Genomic DNA, 14,861 nt, shown 5'->3' on the forward strand with positions numbered 1-14,861 from the left:
TCACTGGCACTCACACAAGCACCATCCACATGCAGACACACCAACATTCACTGCCTTCACTGTGTCCCCCTCCTCCTCAGCGTCCACCTCCGTCCCAGTAGTGTCTCCACTCACACCTGCATGCACTACATCTTTATCCACTACCTCCATCACCAGCACGCCTATCACTACACGCCCCTCACTAGCAGTCACCACCTCCACATCCATGCACACGTCCCCTGTGTCCTCTCCCACTGTGTCTGTGACCCCTCCTCCCAAAGTACACAAACACAAGTACTCAGACACCCAACAGCCATCCACCTTACAACAGCATCCAGCCCATGCACCTGCACCCAAACACAGCAGACTGACACCTCCTACAACCACTCCCTCTTCCTCCACACCCAAACCTTCACCCTCTTCCCGCCCCGGTGTCCCTAAGAAGCTTTTCCTCTCCAACATTGACCTATTCCCTACCCCCCCCGTCCTTCACCTCGGGCCAGGGTGGCCAGAACCCAGCCCACTACCTCAGCCACCCAGTCCACGGCCACTGTGGTTTCTGCAGCAACTGCAGGTGTGAGAGGCTCCAAGGAGGCACCTGTCAGCCCAACCAGTGTGCCAGCACCACCTGCCAAGGCCAAGAAGGGTCTGCCATCTAGCAAGGGCAAGAAGAGGACACCAGCCAGCAAAGGAAAGGAGGCACCACCATATGCCAAGGGCAGGAAGGGGCACACAACACCAGCCATGGCACTTCAGCCGTCCGAGGTTGCAGGTGAAGGCCTGGAGGCTACCACCACCACTGGCAGCACCGCCACATGCATCGCAGCCAGCACCGCCACCTGCACAGCAGCCAGTACCGCCACATGCACCGCTGCCAGCAGCACCACTACCAGCAGCAGCAGCTCCAGTGGGCAGCTGTCCGAATCTGCATGTGAAGGCCTGGAGGCTACCACCACCACTGACAGCATTGCTACTTGCAGCGCAACTGGCATCCACTGATCAGCCGTCACCGCCGGTGAGCAGTGTGTATTGGTGACTACATGTGCTGGAATGCGTCCTGGCCCCTGCAACACCTGTCGGTGTGACACACAGGTGAGAGACTGTGACCTTACCCCATCCAGGATGAAGCACACTGGGCACAAGGCCCCCTCCAGAACCAGTGGAAGAAGGCATCCACTCAGCCCCTCTTTGCCAGGATGAAGCACACTGGGCACAAGGCCCCCTCCAGAACCAGTGGAAGAAGGCATCCACTCAGCCCCTCCTTGCCAGGAGAAAGCACACTGGGCACAAGAACCCCTCCAGAACCAGTGGAAGAAGGCATCCACTCAGCCCCTCCTTGCCAGGTTGAAGCACACTGGGCACAAGGCCTCCTCCAGAACCAGTGGAAGAAGCCATCCACTCAGCCCTTCCTTGCCAGGATGAAGCACACTTGGCACAAGGCCCCCTCCAGAACCAGTGGAAGAAGGCAGCCACTTGAGAGACTGTGGCTTTGCACTCCCCAGGACCAAACAGTGGGCAAACCACCCACTTGAGAGACTGTGGCTTTGCACTCCCCAGGACCAAGCAGTGGGCAAACCACCCACTAGAGAGACTGTGGATTTGTACTCCCCAGGACCAAGCAGTGGGCAAACCACCCACTAGAGAAACTGTGGCTTTGCACTCCCCAGGACCAAGCAGTGGGCAGCCCACCCACTAGAGAGATTGTGGCTTTGCACTTCCCAGGACCAAGCATTGGGCATGGAGCCCCCTCCAGGCCAGTGGCGTTGTAACATCTTCCGGCTGAGGTACCCCTCATTCCCCGTCCCTGTGTGTTTTCGACCTGATGCCCCTGCAGTGTTCTCTCCGTATTGAGGCAGGAGTCAAGTGTGGCCTTGGCCTATGTGTTATGGCCCAGTGGGCCACGGACTTTTTGGAGTGGGCATTGTCCCTCCTTTTGTACATACTGTTTATTGTTTAAGGACGTATATATCTAAAACTGTACTATTACACTCATTTTACTCCATTCCTTTTGTCCTTGAGTTATTCCTGAGGGTTACGGGGTGTATATGTAATGTTGTTGCATCTGTTTGTGTGTATGGTGTTGAGGGTGTGGGTGGGGGTGTTGCATGTCGTGTGTGTGTGTGTCACTCTCTTTTTCCTCCCCCCCTCCCTTGTGTGCTAGGTGTGGTACTCACCTTGGTCGTCTTCGCCAGCATTCGTGTTCCTGGTGTATGAGAAGGTACACCAGCATTGGAAAAATGTGCAGCTCGGGCTCCATGGCGTGGTGGTTCTTCCTTGAGTGTCTAGAGGTGAGTTGTTTCCCTTCTGTGTTCTGTTTCCGCCATGCTTTTGATGGCGTTGGTACCACCCTGGAAAAGGTGGCGGATAGGCGTGTTGTAATGCTGTGGGCGTACATTGTCTTCCACCTGGCTGTTGCCGGTTACCACTGCGGTGTTTGTTGCTACTGCTGTGGCAGCAGGTGTGTTAAAGTGGCTGTTTGTGTTGGCGGTTTCCGCCGTGGTCATGATTCAATTTTTTTTACCGCCGGCCTGTTGCCGGTGTTACCGCTGCTTTATCACCGACTGCCAGGGTTGTAATGAGGGCCTAAGTTTTCGGATCCTGCTCAAATAGTTAAAGTCACATGCTCAGCAGTGTTACTTAAGAACCCTGGATAGTGAAATAAAGGTGCTGTTGTGAGTACAAGACCTTTTCAAAACAATATCACAGAAAAAAAAATTAATAGTAATCCAGAGGGGAGTCCTGTTGGATGGAATTCGAGTCATGATGCTACTGAGTTGAATTTTCAATCTGGAACAATCTCAAATAACTGAGAACAAGAGTCTGAGTACAATTCTGTTTATGATTCTGTAAATGAGGGCTCTTTAGTCAAAATTGCTGGGAGGAAGATTGTTGTACAATCTAAGTTTAAGGATTTTCAGTTGTATTAATTGTGTTTTGTGCGTTTATTTTTTAAAGGGGGGAGATGTTGGTTTTGAGGTTTTATTTGTGTTCTTACTACCGATTTAGTGCTGTACCTTGTTAAACATCCTTTTATGTTAGAGTTGTGTATTTTGGATTCATGTTGTGAGTTTTCTGTTTCACTGGCTAGCTGCGGTGCAGTTGGCCATTCCACCTGGGTTGTTCACCTGAGCAGCAGCATTTGCCTGCGGTTCCTGTCAGTCAGCCCTGCCAAGTGTCACGCATCTTGCATTAGAATAACGCATTTCCAATCATTTTCAGGCATTACCTGAGATTGTCACACAAGCCCTGAAGTGCGGCAAAACCTTCTTGCTCCAGTTTCTCACTTTGCTGGGTAAGCTCTGAGTAGTGTTTAACAAAGGCCACAAGGTGGCCCTGATGTACAACGGGAGGTATGGTTTCCTCATCTTCATCGCTTGATTTTCCTTGCAAGAAATGTCACTCATAGTTGTTGAAATGTCACTCATAATTACACTGAAATTATGAAACTGTCATACATAACAATCTGAAACCTTGGCAGCTTTGTGTCAGTACTTCCTGGGACTTTTAGCTTCTTTTAAGAAATAAACCTCTTCCACTTATTCTAGTCGTACCTCCAATAACCCAACAATGGGGCTGCAACTCCACAATCGCCAGTCCAGCCCAATTTGCCAGGCTAGGTCTCACCTCTCATCAGCCAGGCTAGTTTGAGTCTGGTGCCATAGAAAGCACGGGACCCACATCTGGGCATACCCTTCCCACTTGGTGTGACAAATGCAAAAACAACAGTTGATGGACAGAATGCAGAACAAATCAAACATTCGCCCCCTGTCACAGTTCTGGGTTTAATCCATCAGTATTTTTGCTTGCCATGACATTCAGTTTGGACCCAGACATATGCAAATCAGTCTTGACCCTACAGTCCAGCCCGAACTGCCAGGGCTGGACTGTTCCCATGGGGAACAGGGTGAAAACAGATTTGCATATGGCTGGATCCAAACTGGGGTGGCATGGTGAGAAAAAGAGTTGATGGATTAAACCCAGAACTGTGACTGGGGGTGAATGTTTGCTTGGTTCTGCATTCCGTCCATCATTTGTGTTTGTTTTCTTTTGTATCCCTCCGGGAAGGCAGCAGTCCTTCACTCGTCACAGAGTGGGATGGGGTCAGTAAGACTGCTGGCCCCTCCCCATTCTGTGATGAGGTGATGAGGTGTCACTGATTGACACTTAGCCCTAGGCACTACAGGACTTAAAACTGAAGTCCCCAGGTATGAGGCAATGGATGACGCTTTCACTTGTCATGAGGGGGCGGGGCTTGAGGCACGTTTGCCAGGCTGAGGAATTTCTTTGAAATCCTTTTTCTGGCAAAGTTCAGCTAAGGTAGCTAGGAGCCTGCGTATTTCGCGCATGTCTCGCTCCTGGCTGCCTGACCTGAACCACAAGAGTGTCTGTTAGGCTGACCTTTGTTCAGCCTGACAGACACTCTTCTTGCCTGGAAAAGGGTGGGGGCGCTCCCCTCAACCCGTACAGAAGAACCACAGCTGCATTCTGAGTGACCGTCTGCTGCGCCTGACACTGCACACACCTGGAGATTGGTCATGACCTCCAGGATAAATTAAGGGACATACAACCACTTGGGGATAAGTCCATATAGCAGATATAGTGTGTGATCTCTGGTATCTCCCTCTCTCCCCTGGAGCCCTCAAGTTGTTACGGCTCCAGTACAGTTAGTGCCAAGTGGTCAATTAATAAGAGTTTGTGGGAAGTGTAGTTCTGTGCCGAAACGTGACTGCTATTTAAAGTTAAAGCAAGAAAAAGCGCATAAAAGGAGTGCTCCCAAGTTGTCATAAATGAATCCACCTTAGCTCTTCTTCAGTTCCCACACTTTACAATGGATTGTTTCACCCACTGGCATCCTTATTTCTTTCATATCTAGAAGTGAAAAGGTTAGTGCTAAATATCACTGCAGGGGAGCTGAGGAGAACAAGGGGTAAGGGGGCCAGTCCACAACAACATATTTGAATTGCACATGTTCTCCGGGGCTGTAATCCACCCATATGAAGGCTGTGTACCCTACCTTGAACCATCTGTCAGGATGGCCGAGCGGTCTAAGGCGCTGCGTTCAGGTCGCAGTCTCCCCTGGAGGCGTGGGTTCGAATCCCGCTTCTGACAAGTTTGTTTTATTTTGCTCCGTTTATTGTATACATCTCCGACTTTACATTGACGTACCGTGGAGCACGTGGTTCCCAACCTATGATCGCGCGTTCGCTTTCCAAATTTGAGACATGCATCACAACGTAACTCATCAGCTGCATTTTTGATACTGTCCATATATTGAAGGCTGTTATTAAAAAAAATCGGGTGAATTCACTAACCCCAAACAACAACAAATAAATTAATTCCCAGCGTGGCTCGTTTCCGCCACGGACTTCCACTGAATAAAACACGTGGGGTTTCGGGTATTTTTATTTTTTTCTTTAACTTTCATTCCGTGATCTGCCACAAGGTGGCGCGCCAGTCTTATACAAATCACCCCATGGACTCTGCAGCGGAGTGCAGGAGGTTTCCCTGAAATCTGAGTTGGTATGAGATGGAATAAGCTTTAGTGGCTGCTGCCACGGGAATGCCCGATGCTTCTGCCACAGGGCAAAAGGCCTCTTGTGCCTGAATGGGAAGACAGCTGGTCCCAGCGCCGACCTACAGGCAGCTGCACATTCTCATATGTGGAAAAACTGCAGATCTACCCACAGTCACAAACTCGCCAACCTTGACGATCTACGGCGCAGACTACGGGTTTTCGGGACATACATACGTGACACTCTTTTTGGTGTAAAAGGTCATTTATTAGAACAGGGTTTAAACACAAACAATACTTAAACTTTTAACTGTATATCTTCTTTTAAAGCAGATCTTAACTTTTACAATCCCTTTGCCTTCATTCCTTCCTCAAATATCTCCCTTCAATTCTCCTACCGTATATGCTCCCCTATTCCTCCCCTGCTTGTAGCCTACCCCTCCCCGCTCTGATCCTTCACCTCCTTGTTTTTCCCCCTGGAAGGGTGGACAAGCCCGCATCTGGCTCTCCACCCTCCCCCATCTCCTGCCCTGCTACCTCTCTCCAATCACCTGTCCTAAATGACTATTAACCACCCTTCTCTGCCTACCTTCCTGCCTAAATCCCTCTCCTTCCCCTTGTCTTCCTATGCTGGGTGGGTGGTCACTGCTGCCAACACCTCCCTCTCTGACTGTCAGCGCGGTTAAAGAGGCCGACCCCACCCTCCACCCCCCTTATATACCCTTACCTATAACCCCGCCCCTACTTACCTTCCACCAATGGGGCGCCTTCCGCGCCACTTCCCCTGTCCCGAATCCACCCGCGGAGAGACTAGACTGCGTCTCCCTCTCCGCGGGCCCCTTCATCGGGACATACATACGTGACACTCTTTTTGGTGTAAAAGGTCATTTATTAGAACAGAGTTTAAACACAAACAATACTTAAACTTTTAACTGTATATCTTCTTTTAAAGCAGATCTTAACTTTTACAATCCCTTTGCCTTCATTCCTTCCTCTAATATCTCCCTTCAATTCTCCTACCGTATATGCTCCCCTATTCCTCCCCTGCTTGTAGCCTACCCCTCCCCGCTCTGATCCTTCACCTCCTTGTTTTTCCCCCTGGAAGGGTGGACAAGCCCGCATCTGGCTCTCCACCCTCCCCCATCTCCTGCCAACCAGCGAAACCCGCGAGGCGTTTCGCTGCCCCACCCTCTTTTTATTTACGTATCCACCAGTTTTTTCCCCATGCACTTTCCAGCATTAGCCTCAGTTCTATTATATAATACGCGTTCCCTATCTGAGATAGATGGACCCCATCATCACGAACCAAAACTTTTCTTGTTCTTTTATGTCTCCATGCCTTAGGACCTTGCTCCCTTGAGCCCAACAAAAAACTCTCATGGCTCTGTTCAACTTTTTCCGAGCCCGCTCAATGGCTCCGTGACTGATAGCCCCTCTCCATGCCCTTCTTGGCACAAATTCCGTCCACACCAGGCATGTCCCGCATAGCTTTTGTTTCAAAAGTTCTAAATCCCTTTGCATCAGTTGTATCAGAGTGAGCCCCAATAGCTTCACTAAATCGTTTTCCCCAAGATGGATCAATAACAGATCTGGGCATCCCCACTGAGGCAAGTTACTCATGATAAATGGGAGCAGGCTCCCCCACCTCATACCACTCTTGCCCCACCAACGCACTTCATGGTGTCTGCTGGGCAGTCCCAACGATTTGCCGTAAATTTGCTTCTCTGCAAATTTTGCCGCCCAATGAACAAACGAATGGCCGACCAACCACATTGTCATCTTTCCTTTCTCCGGCCCGGCCACACAGCCTGCAAAGAAAAAACGTTGTAAGAACTGTATTGATGAGCTAACAAAATCCCCCCCCCCTTTTATCCCCTTCCGTTTTGCTTTCTTCAAGGTCTAACATACCGCTCGCAGCACCTAGACTTCCATCTCCCTATGGACTTGATCTTAGCCCAATCCCAGCCTAAATGAGCTGCCTCCGTTGCCGCGCCAATTCTGAATGAGTGCGTTCCATAATCGCCTGCGCGCCGTCCTATCCTTCCGAGGGCCATTCTCATAACTTGCAACAGTTGATAACTCGTTAGCTTCTTCCCTGGTGCATGGATAAAAACCCCCGACTCGCCTGCCCCTGTCCACTTAGCTTTGAAAGTGGCCCATTCCACTACCGGGCAAGCTACTTCTATGCCCCCTTTTTCCAACCATATCCACTTGCCTTTTCCCAGCTGATCGGTTTTTGACCGCCTCAGCCATATCGCTAACCTATCCCTATACATGCATACCTCTTTTCTCTTTACCCCGATTTCTTTTCCCACCCCAAGTAACTCAGATACTCTAAATGCGCCAAAAAACATCCACACATACATAAACGAAATAAACCCACCTCGTATTCGTCCCTACAACAGACTGGTAACACCTGCCCCATCCCTACTAACGTTTCAAACGTAATAGGTTCTCTTGCTGGTTTGTCGCCGCACTCTCTAACCTTGCTCCATCCTTTTAGCATTTTGCCCAATAAATCATTATGTGCTGGGTCGCAACCAAAGAAACAGTTTCCCGTAGAAGGAAACGCCAGCCAGTTTTCCCCCAATTGCGGCTGGAGATAAACCTTCCCTGATCAGAAAAAGCACAAAACGTCTGATCCGTGCCCCCAGCGTATGTAGGCTCTGTGCCCAAAAATTGCCCCCGAAAAGTTCAAAAGATTGAAACTCCAAACATGCCAATCTGTAATTACGCCGCATGGGCCCTGCTAATGACATCTCCACCAGCCCCGTGATCGTCATGCCCCCCATTCCCAGATGTCTGCCGGGACCACAGTCTTGTTCTGCTCCGTTCCAGGTGCCAATTCGCGAAAAACGCCGCCACTGTGAACGAGATAGGGAGTCTGCAATCTCGTTGTGAACCCCCGGTATATGTGCAGCTTTAAATATAACATTCAAAGATAAACATAAAAGCCTGAAATGCCGCAACAAACACAAAACTCTGAGGTCCCTTGCTCTCTGTCTATTTACCAGCTCCACCACTGCCATGTTGTCTATTTGAAAAATCACTGTCCTGCAAGCTAACTCCTGTCCCCACACTGCCAGCGCCACTAAGAGGGGAAAAATTCCAGGAAAGCGATGCTTCTCCCTTGCTGCAACCAAGATGCAGGCCATGTCTCCGCACACCACCTCCCATCCCAATATAAGCCAAATCCCGACGCTCCTGCCGCGTCTGAGAAAATTTGGACCTGCCATACTGTGTCCGACTCACCGAAAGACATTGGTACGCCATTGAAGTTTCTCAAGAAAATCTCCCATATTCTAATGTCTTCTCGTAATGTTAAGGACACACGTATCCTATGGTGCGGAAGCACGGCACCTGACATAGAAAGTCCCAAGCGCCTACAAAAGGTCCGGCCTCCCCTAACTACTCTGCACGCGAAGTTAAGGTAACCTAAGAGCTTTTGGGCCGTCCGCCGATCCATCTTGCGCAAGGTGCGCACCACCGCTAAGAATTCTAGTATCTCTCCTGCTTTGGCCGCTGGCAATCTCGCGCTTAACTCTCCTGCATCTAGTTCAAATGCCCAAAAAGGTTAAAATTGGCATGGGGCCTTCTTTTTTTTTTTTTTTTTTTTTGGGGGGGGCCAAAGGCACCCCCGCCTGTTGCGCCAGCTTCTGGAAAGTATCCAGAGCCCGCCCACACGCCCCAGACGCCGCTGTTCCTACAAAGAAGAAATCGTCCAAGTAATGCGTCACCCACCTGTGCCGGCTTGTTCTCACAAAAAAACCACTGCAAAAAGGTTCTGAAAGTCTCAAACCGTGCACGTGATATCGAGCAACCCATGGGCAGCACCCTGTCCACATAGATATTACCGTCTAGCTGCATGCCCAAGAGGTCAAAATCCGCTGGGTGAATGGGGAGCAGTCTGAAAGCTGATTGAATATCGCATTTTGCCAACTCCGCCATCCTACCGCACCTTAGGACTAACTTTATTGCATCATCTACTGACGCGTAAATTACTTTGGAGTCTTCCTGGGCAATAAAGTCATTGACTGATGTACCCTCGGGCCAGGACAAGTGGTGAATCAAACGAAATTCCCCTTGCGCTTTTTTGGGCACCACTCCCAAAGGGGATATCATCAGGGCATTGCATGGCCACCTGGCGAATGGGCCTGCTATTCTACCTAGGCCCACCTCCTTTGCTAGTTTGTCGCGCACTATCTGTGGATGTTCCTTGGCTGACCGCAAATTGTCAGCCCATCTCCTTTGCCTAGGGCCTTGATAACCTATTCTAAAAACCCTCTCTAAAGCCCCATTCCAATAAACGCGCCTTCTCTGTGTCTGGGTATATGTGTAACCATGGCAGCAGGAATTCCAGCCTAACTGGTGTAGGACCCTTTTGGTGCAGGAACGCCATGCGCTCCTCTCCCTCTCGCAGCCCTCCACTGCTCAGCTGTGCTGGACAGGGAGAAACATTGGGTGACTGGATGACGACCCCCGCACTTGGAGCTGTCATGCTTGAACCTGCATTGTGTTCTGGAACAGAAACCCTTGTTAAAGTTCCAACAAGCCCCTGCAGTTGTCCCTGTTGTCTTTGTGGTATTGCCCGCCCCCCCATGGGCAGGGCGAGCTTGAAAGGGCTTGTAAGTCACTGGCAGGCCACTCGCGGTATGAGTGTACGCCGCTGTCTGCGCCGATGCCATCCATTGCATCCACAGTTCGGGGTCTGCGTCACCCCACGGTTTCTCCGGATTAACACTCACCCTGGCCCTGAATTCTTCATCATAACTGAGCCACGCGAAACCCCCAAAATGCATTTGTGCCTTTCTAATTATATCCATGTACTTAAAGAGTGCAATGGCCCTGTCCGGGTATTTCTCGCAGTATATACTGGCGAATATCAAGAAGGCCGATGTCAAGTTATCCATTGTAATAGGTACCCGGGGCCTACGCGCTAGTTCCCACTCCTCCTCCTTGACCCTTCCTTTTGCCTGTATGTCCCTATGCAACAGTTTGAAAACATCTACATATTCGTGTTTCTATATTCTGTTTTTGTTTTCTCTGCTACGTGTGAACCTAGTGGCATAGCTAAACCCATGTACGGTAGCCTCTTCTTGTGACCTCCCCCCTCCTTATCCTCTACTGTCTTTTCCCCCGCATCCGCCTTCCCAGTTGCGGCTGTGTCTAGTGTGGCGGTGCCCTCCTTGTCCTTATTCTCTGCCTTTATTGTCTCACCCCCTTCGCCCCACACTGACCACCATTTCTTACCTCCGGCGCTGTCTCCCCAACTCCTTGGCCCTCTCCTCAGGCTTCTGCCACGCGGCATGGCTTGCCGACCACCTGTAGTCCCTTCCATTGGAGCTGCTGCCTGTAACACAGAGAGCGAAGAAGAGGTTGCGCCGCTCTTGCGCCCTCGCCCGCCACCTTTTTTCACAGCGCTCACCTCCCAATCTCGTATTTCACCCTCTTCCCATTCTTCCCCTTCCTCATCGTAGTCCAGCTCCAGCTCATCCCCAACTTCCCACTGGCCATTGTGTTGGCCAAAATCTCTTACATTGGTTGATGTGCTCTCGCTCGCTTCCGCGCCCGCATGACGCGTGTCATGAAAACGGTGTCCGTGGTCCCCCGTTGTGGAGAAGGTCGCCGCAGACCCCTCCAGCGCTTCGTACCGACGTGTTTGAGCCGCATTGCGCCCAGTCGGCATAGTCCGTCTCCTGCCAACCTCTGCCGTTGGCATTGCTGTCTTTTTGCCCCCGTGACCGTCTGCGTCACCGGGCATCCCCGCGCCTACTAACCCTTCGGCCGCACCAGCCTCTTGTCTCTGTTCTCCCCTTGCCTGTGGGACCCATACCCAAGATCCGCTGCCTGGCCTGCCTGCTGCGTCCCTACGTGCCCTCTGGCCTCTCTGATTCTCGGGGTTGATTCGCTGCGGGCGCTCGCCTCCTCCTTGTCTTTACCCATCTGTGCCCACCTAGCCTCTGTCTCTAGGACAACTCTGCGTTGTTCCCAGATCCTCCCAGTACTCGGAGGGCGGCCCGCACTGCATCTGCGTCATGGCCTATTGCCATGTTGCGGGCTTGATGGTTATTGTGCGCTGTTCTTATATAATCTTATTGTTCTTGCCTGTATCTATATGTAAATGTATATATATTATTTATTTATTTATTTATTTATTTATTTATTTTTTTTTGGGGGGGGGAGGGCTCAAACCTGACCTCGGTGTTAATTGAGGCTATCTATCTTTGCCTCTTTTTCTCCCCTTTTTTTTAAATATTAATATCCCCTATTTGGGGTGCCCAAGGGGCCCTCTCGGCCTTTTCCGCGTTACCGCGGTGTTCTGGGGCCCCCCGCGGGGGGTGTGGTGCCGCCTAGGCCGCACTTGGGCCTGGCTGTGCTGGTCCTTATAAAGCGCGGTCTCCGCGCCTTAATTTATGCACGCGCGACCTTCCGGCGTTAGCACGGCGTTTCTGTGGCCCCACCGCGTGTTGCCTGCCCGCACTTGGCCTGTCCGCGCCGTTTCTTTTGCAAAACACGCGGTCTCCGTGCGTTAAATTTAAATGCCCCTCGCCGCCTAGGCCAGGCGCGCAACGAAAATTGCCCAAGGAGCTGGCCTCCCCTTCTGACCGTGCCCCGTGTTCCCTGGTGGTTCTGTAAGCACCTCCTCTAAATGTCCTCTTCCCTTCCTTGCCCTACCCTGAGGGTCCCTGACTCCTTACCTCCTGCCCTCGCTAAAACTATCTCCTCACTGCTGCCAACACCTCCCTCTCTGACTGTCGGCGCGGGTAAAGAGGCCGACCCCACCCTCCACCCCCCTTATATACCCTTACCTATAACCCCGCCCCTACTTACCTTCCACCAATGGGGCGCCTTCCGCGCCACTTCCCCTGACCCGAATCCACCCGCGGAGAGACTAGACTGCGTCTCCCTCTCCGCGGGCCCCTTCATTACGTTTTCTGTCACCTACCGATTTTGCAAAACAGTATTTTAATGCCTGTTGCCAGCCTGTGAGTCCATCAGATAGCATTTTATTATGTGCCCTGAACTGCTTTCAGCTGCGAACTAAGGCAGGCTTTTATTTACAGCTGTATTGTTTTATGTCACATTTCAATTCGGATTTTATTCTGCGCTTCTGAGAGTTTCTCATTAAAACTTCATTCATGGCAGGCATTTAATATTTAGTGATATCATCTGGGCCTGAAGCCACTCAGCATTCCCTCAAATCTATATCTGATTTTGAATGAATGAATAATTTATTGCACAGGTAATAAAATCCACTACAATTAAAACAACAAATGACAAACAATAATACATTTGCAATTGAATGTTGAATACATACTAAAAACACTTCATAATTTAAATGCACATACCACAGTAAGAAACATTCCTACATAATAATATAACAAACAAGAGCAACACTCTGCAGGCCATCTCAGCTGTTGGTGAGATGAAGGGAGAAAATTCTCTGCTAGCAAAAGTAATATATTCAAATAAACAAAGAAGATGGATTTGGGGTAGTGAGATTACTGGTGAGCAATGGAGCATTACCTCCTCAATAAGACACTCATCTGAGTTTACTATGCAGATGGACATGAGCCAGTGCTTAATTTGTTAAATAAAAAGGTGCAGGTGCCCAAAGCCCTCCTCTTAAACACGCGGCTGCTGCAATTAAATGTGCGAACACAGAATACTGAGGCAACGTAACCCTGAAGCCATCTCGGACCTCTTCAATCCATTTAAAACCATTCCCTGCCCCTTTAACTCACACCTGCAGCTTTCTGCTTTTGCTCATTGTGATGCTTTTTCGTTTTTCTCTTCGTTTTTCCCAAAAGTGACTTTTGCTTGCAGCAAATGCTTGAGGCAGTAGACTAAGCCCCGGCCCTCAAAAATAAGTGCTGGTGCTCAGCACCGGAAACAACAAGCACAAATTAAGCACTGACATGAGCCCACTTTTGATTTATCGAAAAACAAACCACCAGATAGGAGAGCCAGGACACTTAAGTTATTCAAGAAAAGTGTAGCAACTCACACCTCTCAAAGTGGATAAAAAAAGAAAATAGAACACTTGAGTGCCAATTTTCGCCCTTGTTGTCTCTGAACACAAGATGATAGCAGAGGGTAATGCCTGTGTAGCAGTATCACAAGCAGGGGCGGCTGGTGTTCAAGGGCTAAGGGGCTGCGCCCCTAGCCTTTTCTGGCCTATCTAGTGAAGCATATACTTAATTACATGATGAAAGTAAAACATTTTCTGCACAACATTTTCCGATTGTAAGTTGTGCACTTTGAAAAGCCCCACTGCGCCTGCGTCAGTATGTGGCTGAAAGCTGCACAGTAGGGCTGACAGGGCTTGCCCACGCAAAGCCCTGACGTTTTCTCAGAACGCAGTGACGTCCCTGGCTTATCTCCTCCTCCACCAGAAGCCCTTATAGTAAACAGCCTGGAGCGTTTTTTGTTCAGCCCAGGTTTCTAAAAACATCATGTCACTCCGATATTATTATCCACCCTTTCCTATTTACTCAAATGGTGGGGTGTGATCAGAAGGGTCTACGTACCAGAGGTCACATTTTATTAAAATAATGTGGCATTGCGCAAAGAAAATCCCCTTTTCCTGCATTACAAGCAGTCTGTGGCAGAGAAATGGAATAAATACAATAAATAACTCCATCCAGGGCTCTCTGTGAGACGGGAGTTTGACCTGAAGACCTCAAGTCATAAATATGCCAAAGATAACCCTGCACACAAGTAAGTTGGAGCTCTATCTTTTTTTACAGACAATAAGATAAAAATCTGTTCTTTCAGCTCCCCTCTCCCTTCACTGCCTCTGTAGGTGATTTCGTCTCTCAAAGGCAGTAATGGTTCCAGTAATTTATCATGGCTAGTTATGCTCGTTTTATTTCTTCTGCAGACTAATGACGTGATATGTCATATTAAACATGTAATCTGCAGCTCAAATAAACGTGTACCTTTTATTACTGAAACTGCTGGATACTGGATGGGTGAGGCAATGTGTGTTTTGTTTGAATAAGTGCAGGGCTTGACTGAGTGGCTGAGAAAATATGGGTGCCTGTGTATAAGAGTTGTGTGAATGGCAGTGGATGACAATGTGGATGAGTAAATGGGTAGGTGACCAATGGCAGTGAGTGAGTAGGTGAATGGAAATAAGTGGGTAGTGAGGCTCACTCACAAGGTGCAATTCCGTCTTGTATTTGTGCCCCACCACTGCTTTCAGTCACCAACAGCCACTGATCACAAGTATACTTCAGCGACATAGCAACACCATCCTCTTGGAGGTCTTTCAGACAGTACCCTCAGGGCACACCTCAGCACCAAATGATAGGCCTGAGAGGCAGAAGCCACCTCTCAACATAGCAGTGGAAAGGTTGAGACTCTG

The 14,861-nt window shown here is 49.7% G+C and overlaps 1 non-coding gene across 1 annotated transcript; it reads left to right on the top strand.

Moving 5' to 3' along the window:
- Positions 1-5,005: 5,005 nt before the first annotated feature.
- On the top strand, positions 5,006-5,088 carry TRNAL-CAG (transfer RNA leucine (anticodon CAG)). The gene has a single exon. It is a non-coding gene; the product is annotated as a tRNA-Leu (tRNA).
- The last annotated feature ends 9,773 nt before the right edge of the window (positions 5,089-14,861 follow it).

Source organism: Pleurodeles waltl, chromosome 4_2, assembly GCF_031143425.1.
Source record: "Pleurodeles waltl isolate 20211129_DDA chromosome 4_2, aPleWal1.hap1.20221129, whole genome shotgun sequence".
Taxonomy (NCBI): Eukaryota; Metazoa; Chordata; class Amphibia; order Caudata; family Salamandridae; genus Pleurodeles; species Pleurodeles waltl.